The following is a 19,460-nucleotide window of genomic DNA, read 5'->3' as shown; positions in this document are numbered from 1 at the left end:
AGCACACCAGATCATATCAAACTTCTGATCCCATTCCCAGCAAATTAGACGCAGGAAACAGGCTAAACGGATTTGTGAAAACCATACAAGTTATAAAGAAATGGCCGATTCTGTACCCGCGTAGATTAACAGTTATATTATAAGCCACTTTACAGTTAGAAATAAAATCATAATGTTTGCTCGCAAGTGAGTATCAGCGTTGTTTATTATTATTATTACTATTATTATTATTATTATTATTATTATTATTATTAATAATAACCTATTTATTATTAAATGCAAAAGTATTCTGACAGTGACACAGTTTTTGTTGTTTTGGCTCTGTATTCCTGCACATTGAATTTGAAATAAAACAATCAGTACAAGATTAAAGTGCAGACTGTCAGTTTTAATTTGAAGGTATTTACATCCAAATCCGGTGATCCAAGTAGGAATTGCACCCCTGTTTATAAATAGCCCCCCCCCCCCCCCCATTTTAGGGAAGCAAGATTAATTGGACAATTGGCTGCTCTGTAGTTTCTTGGCCAGCTGTAAGTCTTTGCATAATTAGTTTATGCACAAGAAAGCAAAAAAGAAAAAAAAAAGTTCTAGAGTTGATTCTGGGCATTTGCATTTGGAGTCTGTTGCTGTTATCTGTCAGCGTGAGGACCAAAGAAGTGTCAATGCCAGTAAAGCAGGCCATCATGAGCCTGAAAAATCATTATAAATCAATCAGAGGGATAGATCGTCGGGAAGCAAGAATGCACTGGTGAGCTCAGCAGCAGCAAACAACCTGGTAAACCACAGAAGACCTCCGTAGTGGATGACTGAATAATGCTTTCAGTTGTGAAGAAAAACACCTTTTTCAACTGTCGAAAAGATCACTCTCCAGGATGTAGGTTTTCAAGTGCCAAAGACTAGCATCCAGAGAAGACTACACCAGCATAACCTCAGAGGGTTCACTGTAAGATGCAAACCACTGGGTCGCCTCAAGAACAGAACAACCACGTTAGAATTAGATTTTTAAAAAGTTAAAAAAAACTGAGTTCTGGACTGGGCTCTCAGATGCCAGTTTTTGGGGTGCCATTTGAGTGCCGAGGGGCTGACCAGAGGCCATCATCCCTGGACCTGTGCTTATCTAGTCAATGAGCCCCTACTGCAGATTTCTTTTTACAAAGTAAGTTAGTACCCCGGTAAGCCTGACCTTCGCTAAAGAACATCACCAGAACGCTTCCCAGACAGCCAAAGTATTTGTGTCAAATATAGTCTGTCTGATGGAAAGATTAAAGAGGTCCAACTTTCAGGAGCATGTTCGGAGAATAATGAGTGCTTCAGCCCTGGGGGGTACTTCAGCCCTGGGGGGGGCGGGGGGTTACAGGGGACAGGAGCTGCTGATTAATGGAAAAATAATGAGTGCAGCCGCAGTTCTGTCTGTCAACTGGAAACTCAGTGCGCAGCAATTACACACATCATTTATTCGCAGTTACGATTAAATGAAAACTAAGGTAGCCCTAATAGCTTAAATACCCATTAACTGGAGCATTGAAGTATTGGCTAATAACTTGTGTATCTGGCGGTTTGTGACTAAGCCATACGGTATTCTCTGAAATATTCACTACAGAATATTAAAGCCCAGCTGAGTCTTACAGTACAGCGCACGGCCCTAAATTTTTCTAATGCATCGCAGTTTCGACGTTGCCGTTAATTTCAATGAAATCTACAGAGAAGAGAAGCAAAGCATTCCATTGTGTCAGTGCTCGTGGAGTCCAGATTGTTTATTATCAAACAGAACTAGATATTACAGGGAATGCATGAGTAATGTGCAACAGATGGAGCCCAGAACAAACAGCCAGGCAGTGGCCAGCCATGTGCTCTCTGCACTGAGCCACAGTCAGCCCCGGCTGGTCCGGTTCTGTCCCTCTGCTCTCTCTGCTACTCCTTCAGCCAGCCCCACGGACATGGAATATACTGAAAAATACATCGAAAATATATCAAAAAGAAATATATATACTAAAAACATGTGGAAAATATATTTCGAAAAAAAATACTGAAAAAATATATCGAAATCTAATACTTTCTCTCGACATTGCACCACTTTGAAATTTATCTGCAAATCTACAAATTATTGTTACATTCGGATATTACAATAAACTGCACTGCTGTGAAGGGTATTAAACTTCATGTCACAGCAGTGTATATACGAACAAAGTCTTTATGGAGACACTGCCATAAGGACTCTTTAGAGAGAAAAAAACAATAGAAATCTTTTTTCTTTTTTTTTTAAGTCAACATCCTATATTTACAGTGCATGTTATTCCAAGGGCAGTTCAGCCCATCGGTCGTTCTGATAGTCGTTATTAAAGCGGTAATTCTGCCTCTTTCAGACGCTCAGTAAAGGGAAAGCTGGATCTCTGGCAGTCAGACTTGGTTTATCTATTAAGTCAGCATGGATTAAACTCATGGAGCAACAAGATCTTTAATCAAAAAAAATGTCAGCTGTGCATTGGGGCTAAGTATTTCAAATCAGGAGTGTGTGTTTCGAAGGGCTTTATAATCTTCTGGCTTAATTACACCCAGAGAGAGATTTTCTGTTATTTAGAATATGCTGTAACACAGTACTGCATGAGACTCCAGTCTCAAACTCTATATTCCCACTGGCTCAGCTGAAAAACTTTTAGCATGACTTAATACTCAATTTGTTCCAGCATGTGTATTTGGAGTTTACATTAAAAGTTTTTTGAGGTTTGAAACCAACTTAACTGTGCCACATTGGATTTGTTGTTGAAACTTTGGTGAAAGAAAAAGGAAGTTTCAATGTTTCATCTGGATTTATGTTCCAGAGACTGCCTGGTTTACACTGAGCCTGTTCTGCCCTGATATTTATGTACTTACAAAAAAAAAAAAAAGTACAAAAAAAAGTGTTTTCATGCTGATTTTATATTGTACATTTTTGTTGGAAGAAATGTTTGTTCATTGGGTACCAATAAAAAATAGCAAGTGGCAGCAGTGATATTTTACTGCAAAATTCAATTCACAGTAAAATAAGGATCAAAACATTATTTTGCTTTTCAGGTTGAAGAACTATAAAAAGGTGCATCTCAGTTCCCAGATTGGGGGACATCTTCACGCAGTGCCTGTTCCTGTGAACCCACTGCCGAAAAAGAGAAAATCATGTCATAGTTTTTATAACTACAAAACAAAACCTAAAAACTATTCAATGGCAAATAATTCACCAAAAGCGATTTGGGCTGGCACATTTTTTTCTGATGAAACACAATCTGTCTCTTAGTTTTCTCCATTTGTAATAGGTGCCAGGTGCATGTTCACTGAAGAGCGGCAGGCTTTGTTTACATGCAGAGTTTCTGTGGCAAACGTTCTGAGATTAACGGAAATGATAAGAAGTAAAACACTGATATGCTGAATGCCTCGCTCTCTCTTCATAAAACTATAACTGAAACATCGCCAAACATGGCTGCAGTTTATAAAACTTTTTCAGCAACCCTGAGAAAAACACAGAACCAGCAACTCCAGGAAAATCTTGGAATGTTGGCAACCTTCAGGACCGAGGTCACCTGACTCCTCGCCATGGCAACTACACACAATAGAGTCAGAGGGGTTCTTTTGGGGATTTAGTATAGGAACTGGAATCTAGCTACTGTTCCAAAACAGACATCGGAAAGTGGGGGCCATTTTATATGCACAAACAAGGCAATTAAAAGTAAGTGCCATCGAATGTAAAATGATATTTTTTTGGGTGGGTGCAAAGCAGATGATTTTTTCTTTAAATAATGCCTATTAAAACCCAGCTGTAGAGCTGTCCGCCTACGCTTGGGCTGAGCAAACAACCCAAATAAAAAACAGCTTAAACCACAGATTGCCAAGATGGTGTGAATAGGACCAGAAATTTTCCCACAGTGCTGTTTGAGTCCCAACCCCAGTAGCAGTGAGGTCCCCTCACTGCCCTGGTTTACTACACTTAGTGTCGTACTTTATTCATTCATTAGGAGAATCCAGCCTTATGATTGAAGTGTGTGTCTGAAGTGTGTAGGGGAGACATTTTACAGGAAAACTGAAATGATGCAATGTGTGCAGATCTGGAGGTATATATTGCCCTCTTGTGGTCACAAACGCAGAATGCACTGAAAATCTGAAGCCTCATGCAAGCTCATATGGCCCTTTGTGAAATATTTAATATTTGATGTAATTTGCACTGAAGAGGTTACATATATCAATATGTATATAAGCTTTATACATATTGATATCTTGAATCTTTTCCCTCTACAGAACAGTAAGAAAAGGTTAATATTTTAAGCTTATATTTAAAAATGTAAGCAATGGTTATCTAATGATATTCCACAGGACACAGCATATTCTGTAAGACACAACACATTCCATAAGACAAAGTATGTCCCATAGGACACGGCACATTCCATAAGACACGACACGTTCCAGAAGACAAAGTATGTCCCATAGGACACGGCACATTCCATAAGACACAAGACATTCCCAGAACACAGCCTGTCTGCCTGTGATCATTGTGACTCCATGACGGGACTGAACCCAGTCCAGTGCAGTTAGTCAAGCTTACTCCACTTAACCCCACAAAAGCATAAAAGCGTTTCGCCGTGGAAGCAATCCTCAAATACTTACACAGCAAAAACCCTTTTTGACTTCCTTTCCCCAGAGGATCATGTACATAATACAATGAGAACCTAGTATAATGGCATTTGGCAACCCTTTGAAGTTTGGTATGACTGAAATTCAGGATGAACCCAGGTTTTTTTCAGGACATGTGAGGAGGGTCTGAAATACAGGGCTTTCAGAAGAAAAACAAGACATCTGCGCACCCTACTTATGAGTGGACATAATATTATGTATTTCTGATGTTATTCATTTTCACTAGACATGCTTTGTAAACATACAATATGTGTGCAAGTGTGGCTGTATGTATATACACAATATAAACACACACACATATTCATAGATTGTCTTTCTGTTTTTTACATACCTGTACACTTTAAAATGTTTGTGTTTTTGAAAGTGAGACCAAGCAGACAAACTAAAAGCCCCCAAGTGAGGTACTGACTCAGTAAGTTCACCCGCATTGTACATGACCACCAGAGGGCGCCACGACAACACTGCTGTTCACTCCTCGTACAAATCGCCTGCAACCAGTCAGTCAACATTAATATTGCAGCTGTGAAAACTACATAAGTAATCTGTATGACTTTAAATGGAAATATTAATGAGCTAGCTATGTGTGATAATAAATAGATTTTGGTGGAACTGATTGAAGACTTGGTGTGGTCTGGGTAGGGGTCCTACTGTGAGGTGCTCTGCGTAATCAACCAGGCTTTAGAGCAGCGATTCTCACAATATTATGATATTATGAGAAAGCCTGAAAATGTCAAAAAGAGCCAAAACCTTAGCGCTAGCTTTCGCAGGTTGTTATTATATACCCAAATAAACCGAAGTTTCAATGTTTCAGGAGCTCTGGACCTCCTGAGGACATTGCTCTCGCAGTTGTGGAAAGTGTAGAAAACAGTTCTGCTCTTGTTTTGAAAATAAAGCCATGATATTCACAATGTTACCTGGAAGGCAGCTTAATAATTACACTCTCTAGCTTCTCTTAGTGTGTGTTCTTCATTCCTCTGATTTCAAGAATTTCACAAACCTGAGAAAGAAAAAAAACATATCGTGCCGATCTTGCAAGTCATCGGCATAACCATCTCATGCTGAGATAGCCAACTCGTGCTGAGATAACCATCTCATGCTGAGATAGCCAACTCGTGCTGAGATAACCATCTCATGTTGTGATAGCCATGTCATGTTCTTGAACATCTCTAAGTGGCTCTGCTCCAATTTGGCCTTCAATAAGTAATGCAGCGATCATAAAAACACACAGGTTGCATGCAGATGCTAATTTTTATCAGTTCACATTCCCTGGAAAAGGGCAAGAAGGCCCAGTAAAAACATTGCATCATTCAGCTCAAATGAAACACTGGAGGCTCTCTGGAAACCAGTCGGCCTGCGAGTTCTGCGGAAAAACAAACGGAAACGCATGGCTGGACGAATGCACACGTCAGTCCCTTTCATCCACAGCTACGCTGACGCATGCGCAGCTGAGACGTCATGGTTACCGGCTCACGGTTACTGTAACCGCTGACTACCATCCCTCCTGGACCCCTTCTCTCCTCGCCTTTCATGGTCCGAACGGTCGGCTTTCGTTTGCTTTAGAACCGAAATCGGCGTATTTCATTTCTGAAGAATGAATCAGATGGAGATTATGAATGCTATGTCAATAAAGGCCTTTGTCTATAAAAATATCCATGTGATTTCACGAAATGCCTGGCTAATCTGACCAAAACACAATTTTTTTCCCTGGCCTTTAAGGACATTCGAAAGTTACTCAGTTTTTATTTTTTGTAAATCACTTTGAGGGCTATTTGTCATGTGCTTTGGTCAAAGTATATTTTAAATGATTGGATTTATGAAGTATTGCATGTTTTTTAAAAGTTTTCTGCAGGTGATGTGAGAGAGCGTAGAAGACCTGCTGCTTCTTTTAACACCACAGCCCTTTAGCCAAGCTTGCACAGACACGAGTCAGAGGAACGCACTTTACTGTATGTGCTGCTGCAACTTTCACAGCCAACCCGTGAGTGCTTGATTGACCAGCAGGAGTCACTAGAGAGCAACAAGACACAGTTCCTGGCCAAATGATGGAACCTGGGCTTGAAAGTCACAGCAGCGAGGTAAACACTGTGGGTCTACGGTGAGCAGTGCCAGTCAGTAAAAATCTCATCTGAAGAATGTTTCCATTGACTGCAACGCCTCCTACTGGCCCAGTGAGGCCACCTCCATTAACTTCACCAGCTGTTTGACAGGAGAGGTCAGTGAGGTCACTGGGGGTGCCCGTGAGGCTCGTCCCTGAGGTAAAGTATCATACGGACCGTTCCAGAATCAAAGTGAAAAAATAAAGGCGGCCATTCCTAGACTTTGGAACCGTCGTCCTCTAGAGATCAGGGCTGCAAAATCTGTCCGTTTTTACACCCCTTTTTAAATGCTTGCTTTCATATACCTGCTTTTTTAACTCTGTGTAATGTTTCTATTGTTCTTTTATTGTGGTTTTCACGGCCTTTTATTACTATCTCAGTTGTGCTTCTTTGTTGTTATTTTGGCTTTTATTTCTTACCTTCACTTACGTATTTGAGACACCTGCATAAAGAAGTGTGTAATAAATAAAGTTTTATCACATATTCTCCTAACAGTAACGGCTGGCTGGAAGCAGTAAGAGAAAATGGGGGGTATTTGTCCAAGTCCAGCGCGATAGGACAGAGAGGAACCAGCACACTGCAGCGGGAGGAAGCACCCTGCTGGGTAAGGTCTCAGAAACAGCTGGAATTAAATCAACGGCATGATGTGTGTGCATGTGTGTGTGTGTGTACGTGTGTGTGTGTGTGTGCGTGAGAGCGTGTGTGTGTGTGTGTGTGTGTCTGCATATGGGAGAGAGACAGACACAGAGACTGAGATAGAGAGTAAGAGAGACTGGGAAAAGACAGAGAGAGATAATGAGAAAGGGATAGATAGAGACCATAAATGAGGTGAACCTTCTGAGGGAAGGAGAGAGAGGGAGGGGAGGGGGGTCACAGCTGGGGGGGGGGGATTGGGTGAGAGAGAAGAGCAGGTGGGGGGAGGTTTAGAACAGAGGGACAGAAACACGGTGTGCGTGAAAGATGTGGTTTTGACAGTAGCTAGCCTCTTCCTAGCACGTTGACATGAAGCAGTCTTCTCACACTGAAAGACTTTCTGGAAGAGTTTCTGTGTGTCGCTGTGTACGGAGAAAAGCATCTGCCAAATTATGTAAAAGTAAATTTGAGGGCAGGATGGGGGGATGGGGGGGTGTGGGCAGGAGGAAGTGGTTGATGGGACGGTTATGGGTCAGAGCAGGACCAGTGCCCACAAACTGGAGTCCTGTGGGAGACGGGGATGGGGCGAGGGGGGGGGGGGGGGGGGGTACAGCTGTTCACTGCAGATGTCACTGATTATATTAAACATAATTCCAGCTTTCCATTACTGCTTATACCAGCCTGTCAAATACTGAACCAGGCTGTGTTTTCAATCACACTGCTAGAAATGTGAACATTTGGGTCAAAGGAAAGTAAATCCAGTTCAACAAGATTTTCCCTCAAATGAACACTGTCTCGAACAGGTGTTATAACGGTCTCAGACGGGCGTTATAACTGTCTCAGACGCGCGTTATAACTGTCTCAGACGGGCGTTATAACTGTCTCAGACGGGCGTTATAACTGTCTCAGACGGGCGTTATAACTGTCTCAGACGCGCGTTATAACGGTCTCAGACGGGCGTTATAACTGTCTCAGACGCGTGTTATAACTGTCTCAGACGGGCGTTATAACTGTCTCAGACGCGCGTTATAACTGTCTCAGACGGGCGTTATAACTGTCTCAGACGGGCGTTATAACTGTCTCAGACGGGTGTTATAACTGTCTCAGACGGGCGTTATAACTGTCTCAGACGGGCGTTATAACTGTCTCAGACGGGTGTTATAACTGTCTCAGACGCGCGTTATAACTGTCTCAGACAGGCGTTATAACGGTCTCAGACGGGCGTTATAACTGTCTCAGACGGGCGTTATAACTGTCTCAGACAGGCGTTATAACTGTCTCAGACGGGTGTTATAACTGTCTCAGACGGGCGTTATAACTGTCTCAGACGGGCGTTATAACTGTCTCAGACGGGCGTTATAACGGTCTCAGACGGGCGTTATAACTGTCTCAGACGGGCGTTATAACCGTCTCAGACGGGCGTTATAACTGTCTCAGACGGGCGTTATAACTGTCTTAAACTGGTTTTGGACCAGCTTTGACAGATGTTTTCTCAGGTAAGTCAATCTGCAGTTTGAGAAATATTATCTTACTGAGTCACATGCTGCCAAGTACCAAATTTTACCAAGCAGCGTGCCCTTTACAATAATTTACAGTATCACCCACCAAACACGACACATCATAGATATTCATTGTTATGTAAATAATAATTATAGCTCTTGGGAAAATATCAGAGTAATATCATAGTGAAGTGGAGTGGCATTTATTTCAGTAAAGATGACAGACTGCGTTTGAGCAGTGAGCAGTGTTTGTGTAACACGCTCTTCCCCACTGGCTGTATCTGAACACGTGATGAGTGTTCTGCACAGAATCTCTCAGACAAGACCTGTATTTAAACTGCACCTTCAGTCAGCCTCTCAGGAAAAACACAGCGGAGCGCTGTGCTAGCTACGGCCAGCTCTCCGTTAGCACTGGAGGCAGAAATATGAATGCTCAGTATTTATGGAGCTCATATCCTGAAGACATTAAAGTGACCCTGTGACACTTTCAATTTCATGCACCTAATAAAAGCAGCAACGCAGTCTGATCCAGAAGATCCCTCCAACTCAAATCAATAATCCACACAAAACAGTGAGTAGCAGCAATAGGTATTTAGTATTCATAAGAAGTATTATTAAATAATAAATATCACTTATGAGTATTATCTCAGGCCAAAATATGTTTTAACAATTTTTCCAGCAAGCTATCCTTTGTGATTTAAAAAAGTAACCGTGAATGGAAGGGAATCTTAATGCTCCCAGATGTTTAAAATTACATATTTCAAAAACATGTCCCTCTGTGACAAATATGGCTTTTTGAGAAATAGAGGATTAGGCAAAGAGACAAACCCTGCTTTACTGAACAGTTAGGAGGAGGGAAGAGCTCACTACAGGAAGAGAGCAGAATTAAGCCGGATCGGAGATTTGACAGACAAAAGTAAGGTTTTAACGTGGATATGAAAACACGATTTCCATCTTAAATTTATGGCACAAAACTTCACTGTTATTACTTCCAGTGCCAAGAGTAAGAACCAAAAGAGGAATAGTTTTTTTTTTCTTTTTAGATACAATGATCCAAAATGTAATGCTACATTTTCATGAATTATTTTATATATTAAGTTCAACGTCAATGATATTGTACTACAGTCAGTCATTTGGCAGACTCAGTTCGATGCCACAGTGCAAAAGGGAAATAGAGAATGTAGATAAAATGGGTTGGTGAAAGGGGATAAGGTGTAAGTGCTCGTATATGAGGACTCTGCTGTCCAGGGTCTTTATCTTTTCAGCAGGGCCCAGTAATCTCTGGTCCCTTTTTTCTGTTCCTTTGAAGTTGGTGGTGATGACAGCTCGATCGATCGTGTGTGTGTGTGTGTCGGTGTGTGTGCGTGTGTGTGTGTATGTCCTTAGTCCAAAGACCAATGTTATACAGTATTATTATTTTTGATTGTATGAGATATCTCTTAAAATTACAATTATGCATTATACATTTATGTGGCAATATAAGAGAGACAAAGAAAGAAAGAGAGAAAGAGAGAGAGAGCCCAGCAGGAGTGAGTCAAACCGTCTCTGATTCACACCACCTGTCACAAGATGCAGGAGAGAAGGAGAGAGGGAGAGGGAGAGAACGACAGAGAGAGAACGGGGGGCCAGGGGGGGGATTTGATTAGGGGGTGATAGAGAGAGTTCTTTGAGGTCTGTTTAAATGCATTATCCCAATGCCAGAGGTCAGAGCATTTGGAGAGAGTGTTGACCTAAACCCATGAATTTCCCCAAAACCCACTGTTCTGGATTATCTACAGCTGTGGGTGACATCACTGCCCAGACACTGCAAGCACATGCACTGAGTACTTTAACTCTTTACGGGCTGACTAAATGCCCTCACACACACACACGCTCACACACACACTCACAGACACACACAAACACTCACAGACATACACACACGCACACAGACACACACACACACACACACACGCACACAGACACACACACACACACACACACACACACACACTCACAGACACACACAAACACTCACAGACACACACAAGCACTCACCACCACACACACTCACACACTCACAGACATACACAAACACTCACAGACATACATAAACATTCACTGACACACACAAGCACTCACCACCACACACACACACAATCTGTCGCCAACGGATCTTGTATTTCTTTGGGGAAAGCTGTTGTATTTGACCCTCTCAGGCCTGCAGTGCAGTGACAGTCTTGCATATCTCTCTGTGAAGCCTCAGTGGCTCCAACACAGGAAGTGAAATGCACAGCCACTTCCTGTCTGCAGAGAGACACTTCCCCAAACCCAGGCTCAAAGTTTCAGAGCACAAACTCAGTGGTAACACTCTTATCAGCCTCCTCCAGACACCTGGGGGGCTGGGGGGAATCCAGGTAGGTGGTTGGGGGTCTGGGGGGCTGGGGGCAATCCAGGTGGGGGGTGGGGGGTGATGAGGGGGAGGGGTGCAGGGTATCTTTCCCTGGCACATGGAGCCTCGCCCCCCTCCCTGTGTGAAGGGAGTAGCCCAATCTCACGGGGGTAAGGGGGGGGGTGCACATACCAGAGCAGGGGATGGCTGACGTTCGCTGCAGTCCGGGGAAGATACCCGTCTCACTCCGCAAACTTTAATTGGACGGTTCTGCGCTGCTGCATGCTGGGGGTTCGCAGAGGAGTGGGGGTGGGGGGTGGGGGGTGGAGATAGTGGCTCTGCTTGCTTGGCTGCTGTCGCCTGCTCGCTTGCGCCCCCTGGTGCCAGTAACCCAGCAGCCAGGCACGTCCTGGATCGTGCCGCGCCGCGCCTCGCCTCTGCCGTGTGATTGGCCGGCCCGGAAGCTCGCGGTGACGTGGATGACCGGCGCGGGGGAGTCCGACGCGCAGCGTCTACGAGCCGGGAGCTGTGGACACAAACTCAGGCGTGACCGAACTCCAGACCCCGTCAGACGGAAACACAGGAACGCTCCCCGCGGGTCGAACGGGGCTCAGGAGGGTAATTCGGGGTTACCGCGGTGACTAACGAGGCGGGACCGGCCGGGTTCGGGCGCTGGCGTCGGTCAGCAGTGGAGCCCAGGCCTCGTGTGCAAACAGCGGTCAGGCTGAACCTCCGCGTGGTTAACACTCCATTTAAACCGCTCAGGGCTAATATGACCACCCTGTGACCATGTTTCTGACCAAGCCTTGTGACATTTTAAAGCCCTTAACAGAAATCATGACTTACATTACATTACACAGTGAATTCCCTTAAGTCACCCTCATAAAGGAGTTATATAACTTATTTAGAGAGGTCAATATCATGCTCTATTATTATATAATTGCTCTATTATCCTCAGAGAAGATACAGTTTATGGGTCAGATAGATTTTCTCTCCAAAGATCCCTTCTCTTTCAGCTTTAACTTTATCCTGGGGAATTATTGAACCTGAATCTGCTGGATGCAAGTATAGATTAACCATTATGCCGTTAAATCCATAAAATAAAAAGATACAGATGATTTGTAGAAAAATAAATCTGAGGATGGAAGGCAAAGTCAGACTCTGCTCTATTCTTTCGTTTTCCCACAAGTCATTGTTCAGTTTCTCTGAAAACATATTTACTGACTGAGATTATAATTACAGAGCCTTCGTATCATCAGTGTGCAGCATTAAACTGGTTCTGCATCTCTGTTTATGATCTGCGTGTGAACTAGTGTCTGCTCCCTAGAGCACTGGTGCATGTCGGTTTCATCACAGGTCATGTGATATTTCAGGTGGGCGTGTGATTGGTTGTCGGCTTGGGCCAGGTCCATAGTTCCGGCAGCTTTCAGGAGGTACTGAAAGGGGAAGCACATGCACCTGGATGCCGGAGAGCAACTTTAAGCTGCCTGTTCCCTTGCACGACAGGTGCCCTATAAATAAACTTCACTGTTGTTGTTGTCATTGCTATTATTATCATCATCATCATCATCTTTGAGACTCGGGAAAATCCACCCCTCCCATTCGTGGCAAAGCTTGTTATTTTTAACTGTCAATCATTCTGAACCCGTCACCCTTGACTTATTTTCACCTGGGGGAAAAACGGCAGCCTGCGCGCGTACACAATCACACAGAGAGGGAAAGGCCCGCCAGGAGCACGGAAAAGGGCAGAGTTAAAAGTAAAGTACCTGTCTGTCTGGCTACCTGCACCTGTGTAGAGCATGTGTGTAAGACAAAGAGCAAAACAGCAAAACACCAGCTGCATTTTCCCAGCTTAACTTTTCAGGAAGAGAACAGAGATCTTTTAATCGAGAAGGGGGGGGGGGGGGGATGTGGCGGGGTGGTCATGTCGATAACCAGACAGCCCCTGATACATCCTCTGATACAATACTCGAGCGCTTTATCTCCTCTATTGTACAAGTCAAAAGAAGATGGCTGTCTGAAAAAGACTGAACAGATCAAACGGGAAGAGTCGGCTTTATTCTCACCAGACACCAGACAAGAAAGAGGCACTTGTTTGTGATCAATAGTCCATTCAAACTGAAGTAGGAAAAAAAAAACAGCCAATGTTGCCTCGCTTGCTGCAGGTCGAAGATCAGAACAATGACCCTAGGGACCTACAGTATCATATGCAAACCTGGAGCAGCTGCGGCCTGCTAGATCTCACCGTCAAATGCGGGATTCAAACCCGCAACCATTTGGGCAGGACCTCCATAGTACCCCCCCTCCCCCCCAGGGTGATGCACAGTTGGTTCCTGCATTGGAGCAGGGCATGGCAGCGTCCACTCAGACAGGCATCCATGGTCCCCCTCCTCTCGGGTGACCTCCACCGACCAATAAGGACGCTTGCTTGCCAGCATCAGGTCAAAGCTGCGCATGAAAGGTCCTCCTCTGACGGCGGTCTGTGTGAGCGTGGCTGCCGTGGTCGATGGTGTGAAAAGGAGCAGCTGTCGGAGAAGCGCGCGTTTCGGAGCAGAACCGGGGACGTCCCAGCTCTCCCAAGTTAGCGGGGGGGGTGCTTCGCTCCTGAAACGGGGCTCTGGAGGCAGGCAATGGGACGTCCCAGACTGGTGTGGGAATCGGACATATACAGCCTTGAGTTGGGTGGCAAATTTATATATATATAAAAAAAGAACATTTATAGTGCTAAGTACAACTGTTCCAAGGCTCCTTTGTTGAAAAAAAATCAGAAATACTGTGTTTGTTCTCTCAGCACAAAGAGGAACAGCGGTAAAAACGATGTTAGAACATGTCACCAGAAGGTTGTAAGTTCCAAACCAGACAGCGCAGTAAAACAGTCCAGCAAGAGACAGAACATGAATTGTTTCCTCAGCATTAAGTGCCATGGTAACTTAACTGTTTAAGTTTAAGTCTTTTAAGACTGAGCCACTTCTGTCCCTCGCGTTCGCTCCTGTACGGATCCCGCTCAGCAGAGAGTAAACAGGAACGCTCTTGCGTGTGTTCTCTGACGCACGACCATGCACTGTACGTGTCAAAGGATTTATCTTTAAAAAATGCGCCCGTGTAAGTTTCCCACAGCACTGAGCCAGGGAAAACACTAATAAAACGACTGTTTAAAATAATCTATAAGCGATAATCTCTTTCCCAGAGTCCCAGAGTTTTAGGGAATATGGGGCCTGGGTCCGGGCTCGACGGGACAGACGGGGAAGCTAAATGTGCCACCGATGCCCGGGTTACCGCTATCTGCCCTTGACCTTTGACCTGATGAGGAAAGGCCAATGAGAGAACAGAGAGAGAGAGACATCCATCAGCATGAGTGAATAATGTTTCCCCGGGTCTAAGAGAGCCACCCCATTAGAGGCCCTCTCTTAGAACCCCTCCCTTAAGACTTCTCTATCAGGACTGGACTATCACTCAAAAAAAAAAAAAAAACATATCAGGATTTTAATGTCCCTGAAGGGGCCCTTTCTTTGCGTCAATTTGCAGGTCATTTCCTGGCAAAATTCTGTTTCCCAGTCGCCAGATTCAGTTGCATCTCTTTTTTAAAGGAGATATGCCATTGGGTTTGTATTTTTTGTTGAGATTGGCTTTATATGAGTGTATTCAAATGGTAAGTGGAAATTTAAAGTGAATTTATATGCGGTATTGTAGAAAAAAAGTTTTTAAATATATGCAAATTTAGCCTGGAAAGCAATTTAGGCCTGTCTCAACGTTCATGCAAGCTATTTGAAAGCACTTCCTGAAAGTGTCAACACCCCAAGGTACTGATGTTATCACTCACTACACAGGGATCAGCACCCCCTAGTGGCACACCAACGTAATATTCAGCAGTTTGTTTTGTTTTGATTGGATGTCTTTCATCCTTGTATTAACTGAAGGTTATTTTAAATACTTCCTGAATGAGGTCAGGATGGTTATGAGCTCTCCACTTCACTTAAGAAAAATTCTTCTGATTTTTATATGAACTGATATAAAAGCTGCATGACAAACAATCAAGCAGTTGTTTACTTTTGTGCTTTTATACTATCACTTCAATCTGCACTAGAAATAAACTGCCACAAGACTCTTTTTTCCCCTCTTGCAAAATATAGCGTCCATTGTCGTCAATAGCTATAAAAAAGAAAGCTGTAGGGAATATTTGTCTCGTGTGTTCTAAGTTTTAAGAGTGACGACTGTGCCTGTTTCTGTGCCTCAGTGGAGAATCTGATGCACCAAATCTAGAAACCTGATTGCAGGCTGGTCCCAACATCTGACCCAAAGAAATATGTCGAGAGGGATATACGCAGCAGTCCTGAAATATCTTCTGCCGAGCTTCTCTTCTGAAGTGTGGCGTTTCACTCCACTCTGCACGTAATTTAGGATAAAAACCGTGATCAGCACCAGTGGAAAGTTCAACGAGGAGGCCATCCGATGTTTATGCGCACTCCAGGGTTTGATGGAAACAGCACTCACGCAGAAGTGCTTCACAAGCATCCATAAGAGCCTCTCCCCAAACCACAGACCTGCTTTTCTTCCCCTGTCCAAAATTCTCTTATGGTTCAGCTCAGAATTAGACCCCTGATTCAGCCATGTCTCACCAGGAGCTTTACCAGGGAAAAGCCTGCTCATTTCAGCCCTCTGTAAGCACATCTTTCACGTCTGATGTCACATTATGGCGGGATACTTAAACCGAATGGAAAGCCAGAAGATTAAAGGCCAGTCGTCAAGCCGGATTATAGCCTTCAGTAGCTGAATTAGCTTAGATTTCCCAGAGGCCTTTGTGCTATCACACATGGTCAATGCGACGGTCATGTGATCAGTCGTGAGAACGCTAGCGTACAGGAGACACGGTACAGGGGCTGCCCCGGCTGACCGCCAACAGAAATGATCGCTGCATTCCTTCCTTTCTTAGGTCACATTTTTAATTTTACTATTTCAGAACAGTTCCACATTTCTGAGGCACGATTATACATGGTAATAATTAATAAATGAATCACTTTCTGTACTACAACAACAACAACAACAACAACAACAGCAACAACAACAACAACAACAACTACAACAACAACAACTACAACAACAACAACAACTACAACAACTACAACAACAACAACTACAACAACAACAACAACTACAACTACAACTACAACAACAACAACAACAACAACAACAACTACAACTACAACAACAACAACAACAACAACTACAACTACAACAACAACTACAACTACAACAACAACAACAACAACAACAACAACAACAACAACAACAACAAGGGTCCCAGGGGAGTTGCTATTGAGTAATGAGATGGGGAAAAACCTTGTTAATACAATAAATTAATCAATTAAATTTAACCAATTAAAACTCTCCATTCCTGGGTAATGTTAAGCTATGCTAGCATGGTGCACAATGTGATGGTCATACAGTCAAAGGGGCTTTAATGCACTAATATGCACGAAATGAATTATTCTCAAAGAAAAAAACAGTAGGGAAGATTCCCACAAAAAGCTTCAAGTACACCACTGTGAAATTATACCCAACACATTTTTTTTGCTGTGTGACATCTTAAAAAGTGGTGTAATCAAAATGAAAACAGTTATGAAACACTTATAAAAACATTACTTTATGTATTTTTTAAAGCGCTTGGATGTTCAGGGACCGTCTATAAATATTACATTTCATATGTGCTATGTGCCCAAATATGTCCAGGGAAATATTACAAAGTGACTATTAAAAATAATAATTATATAAATAAAACGTGTATAAATTAGTATTATTATTGTTATTACTGGAAGTATTACTGTGCTGTGACGGACTGGCGACCAGGCCAGGGTGTATTCCTGCCTCTTGCCCAATGCATGCTGGGATAGGCTCCAGCACCAAGAATAAGTGGGTTAGCACTGAACACATCACTGAGCACACTACTGAGCACATCACTGAGCACACTACTCAGCACATCACTGACCACATCAATGAGCACACTACTGAGCACATTACTGAGCACACTACCCAGCACATCACTGACCACACTACTGAGCACATTACTGAGTACATCACTGAGCACATTTCCCATGCTGCAGCGTGTTGCACGTTAAAAGCTGAAAGCCAGCCCAGTGCGGTCGTGTGCAGAATCACAGACCCCAATCCCATAATCCCTCCTTCAGCGTGCCCCCTCCCCCCCCCAACCAAGGACTACAAAACACAGCTTCAGTCCAACTACATTTAAAAATGCACATTGCAATCTTCACATCGTCCACAGTAGAAAAGCTATTCATGTGGTGCGTCGTTGGATCCAATGTCCCCCTCGCATATTTAGCCGTTATAAATAATTGTTTTTCGAATGAGCCGCAGTATTTGTGTATGCTCGTACCTTTGACCCGCTGAGCGCTGCTGCTCTCTTTAACATGCACGCTCCTGACTGTGAGGACGAGGCGTTCCCCTCCACGGGCGAAGTATTTCCCCGTTTAGCAGAACCACTCAGGGCTAATCGGTCATTAAAGGAACACACTGACCTTATCGCACGGTCGGCATCTCACCCCTCACAGTGAGCGTGTCCCCCGGCCTTCGAGACGAGCTGGGCGATTATGGCTCTAAGAGCTCGTGTTTGCACATCCTCTCCAGAGGGAGAATGTTTGGTCGCATGAATTGTTTTTAATGAACTGAATGCTCATATAGTGACAGGTCTGGAAGATTAAGTAGATTTCTGAGCACCAGGAAGTTTTTTTGTTTTCACCATCTGGACAAAAAAATAACGTCGGTTTAGAAAGAAATTGTTAATTGTTGGAAATAACAGTCAGCAGAAAAAGAGAGAAAGGGATGATGAATGTTGCATCACTTGGCCAAATAGAGTGGGGGGGGGGGGGGGTGTTCGGGGGGGAATACAATGTCCCAGTAGAGTGACGGGACACTGCTGGTGCCACAGAAGCTGCCCTCCTTCAGATTAAATGTTCCGTCAACATCTGTGATCTGCTGAGATCAGTAAATATAACACGCCCTCCTCAGAACAGTGAGGGCATTAAGTCCAGGGTCCCGGCCAAATTCCCACAAAAAACTGCCTCTGCCACGGCATCACCCCTGTGTCTGATTGGGCCACTGCATCACCCCTGTGTCTGATTGGGCCACTGCATCACCCCTGTGTCTGATTGGGCCACTGCATCACCCCTGTGTCTGATTGGGCCACTGCATCACCCCTGTGTCTGATTGGGCCACTGCATCACCCCTGTGTCTGATTGGGCCACGGCATCACCCCTGTGTCTGATTGGGCCACTGCATCACCCCTGTGTCTGATTGGCTGCATGGTCTCTTGCATCTTCACCATGGTTTGATGGAAAAGGGGGCCACTGCAAAAGAGAACTGAGGTCTTGGTTGACTCACCCGGTCAGATTAAAATAAACCTGGGGAAGGCACGGTTCACGAATCGTAATCTGCACCAGGCTGTCACTGAACCGACCGATTCTCTCTCACCAATCACTGCCAAGCTCAGCTCCTGTCTGCTGCAAACAAACATCCTCCATCCTACAGAACTAATCAGGAGGCAGCTCATGCGTGTGCAGTTTCAACATGCTAACCTTTCCTTTACAAGATAACCTTTTCTTTAAATACTAACCTTGTCTTTACAAGCTAACCTTTCCTTTACATGTTAACTTTTCCTTTACATGCTAACCTTTCCTTTACATGTTAACTTTTCCTTTACATGTTAACTTTTCCTTTACATGTTAACTTTTCCTTTACATGTTAACTTTTCCTTTACATGCTGCCCTTCCCTGTATAGGGGGATCAGGGAGCCCCACAGCCACAGCATCATAAATCAGATCAAAGCGGGCGGCTCAGAGCGGGACTCCGGTGGGTTTGGGGGGGGAAGAGCAGTTTCAGCGCTTTTGGCTCTCGTTTCTTGCCGACACACTGGGACGACATGTTTGCTGAAATGGATCCCAAACCCACCCGGATTCCTCATGTGGAACAAAGCGTGCTGTGCTGTGCCCCCCACCCTCAACCCCCGTCCCCGTCACCGGACACATCCCCAGCACATTCTGCAGACCTCTGAACGACGACCTCGTACAACCCACCCAGCCCCCCCCCCCCCCCCCCTCAAATTCGCCCTGCGAGACAGCGGGGACGCGGCAAAACCACAACGAAAAATCAGTGGGTGGCGAAGTGGAGACGGGAGGGGTGTAGAGCTTTTCACAC

Source organism: Anguilla anguilla, chromosome 3 (assembly GCF_013347855.1).
Source record: "Anguilla anguilla isolate fAngAng1 chromosome 3, fAngAng1.pri, whole genome shotgun sequence".
NCBI classification, from domain to species: domain Eukaryota; kingdom Metazoa; phylum Chordata; class Actinopteri; order Anguilliformes; family Anguillidae; genus Anguilla; species Anguilla anguilla.
This window is presented reverse-complemented; position numbering follows the sequence as displayed.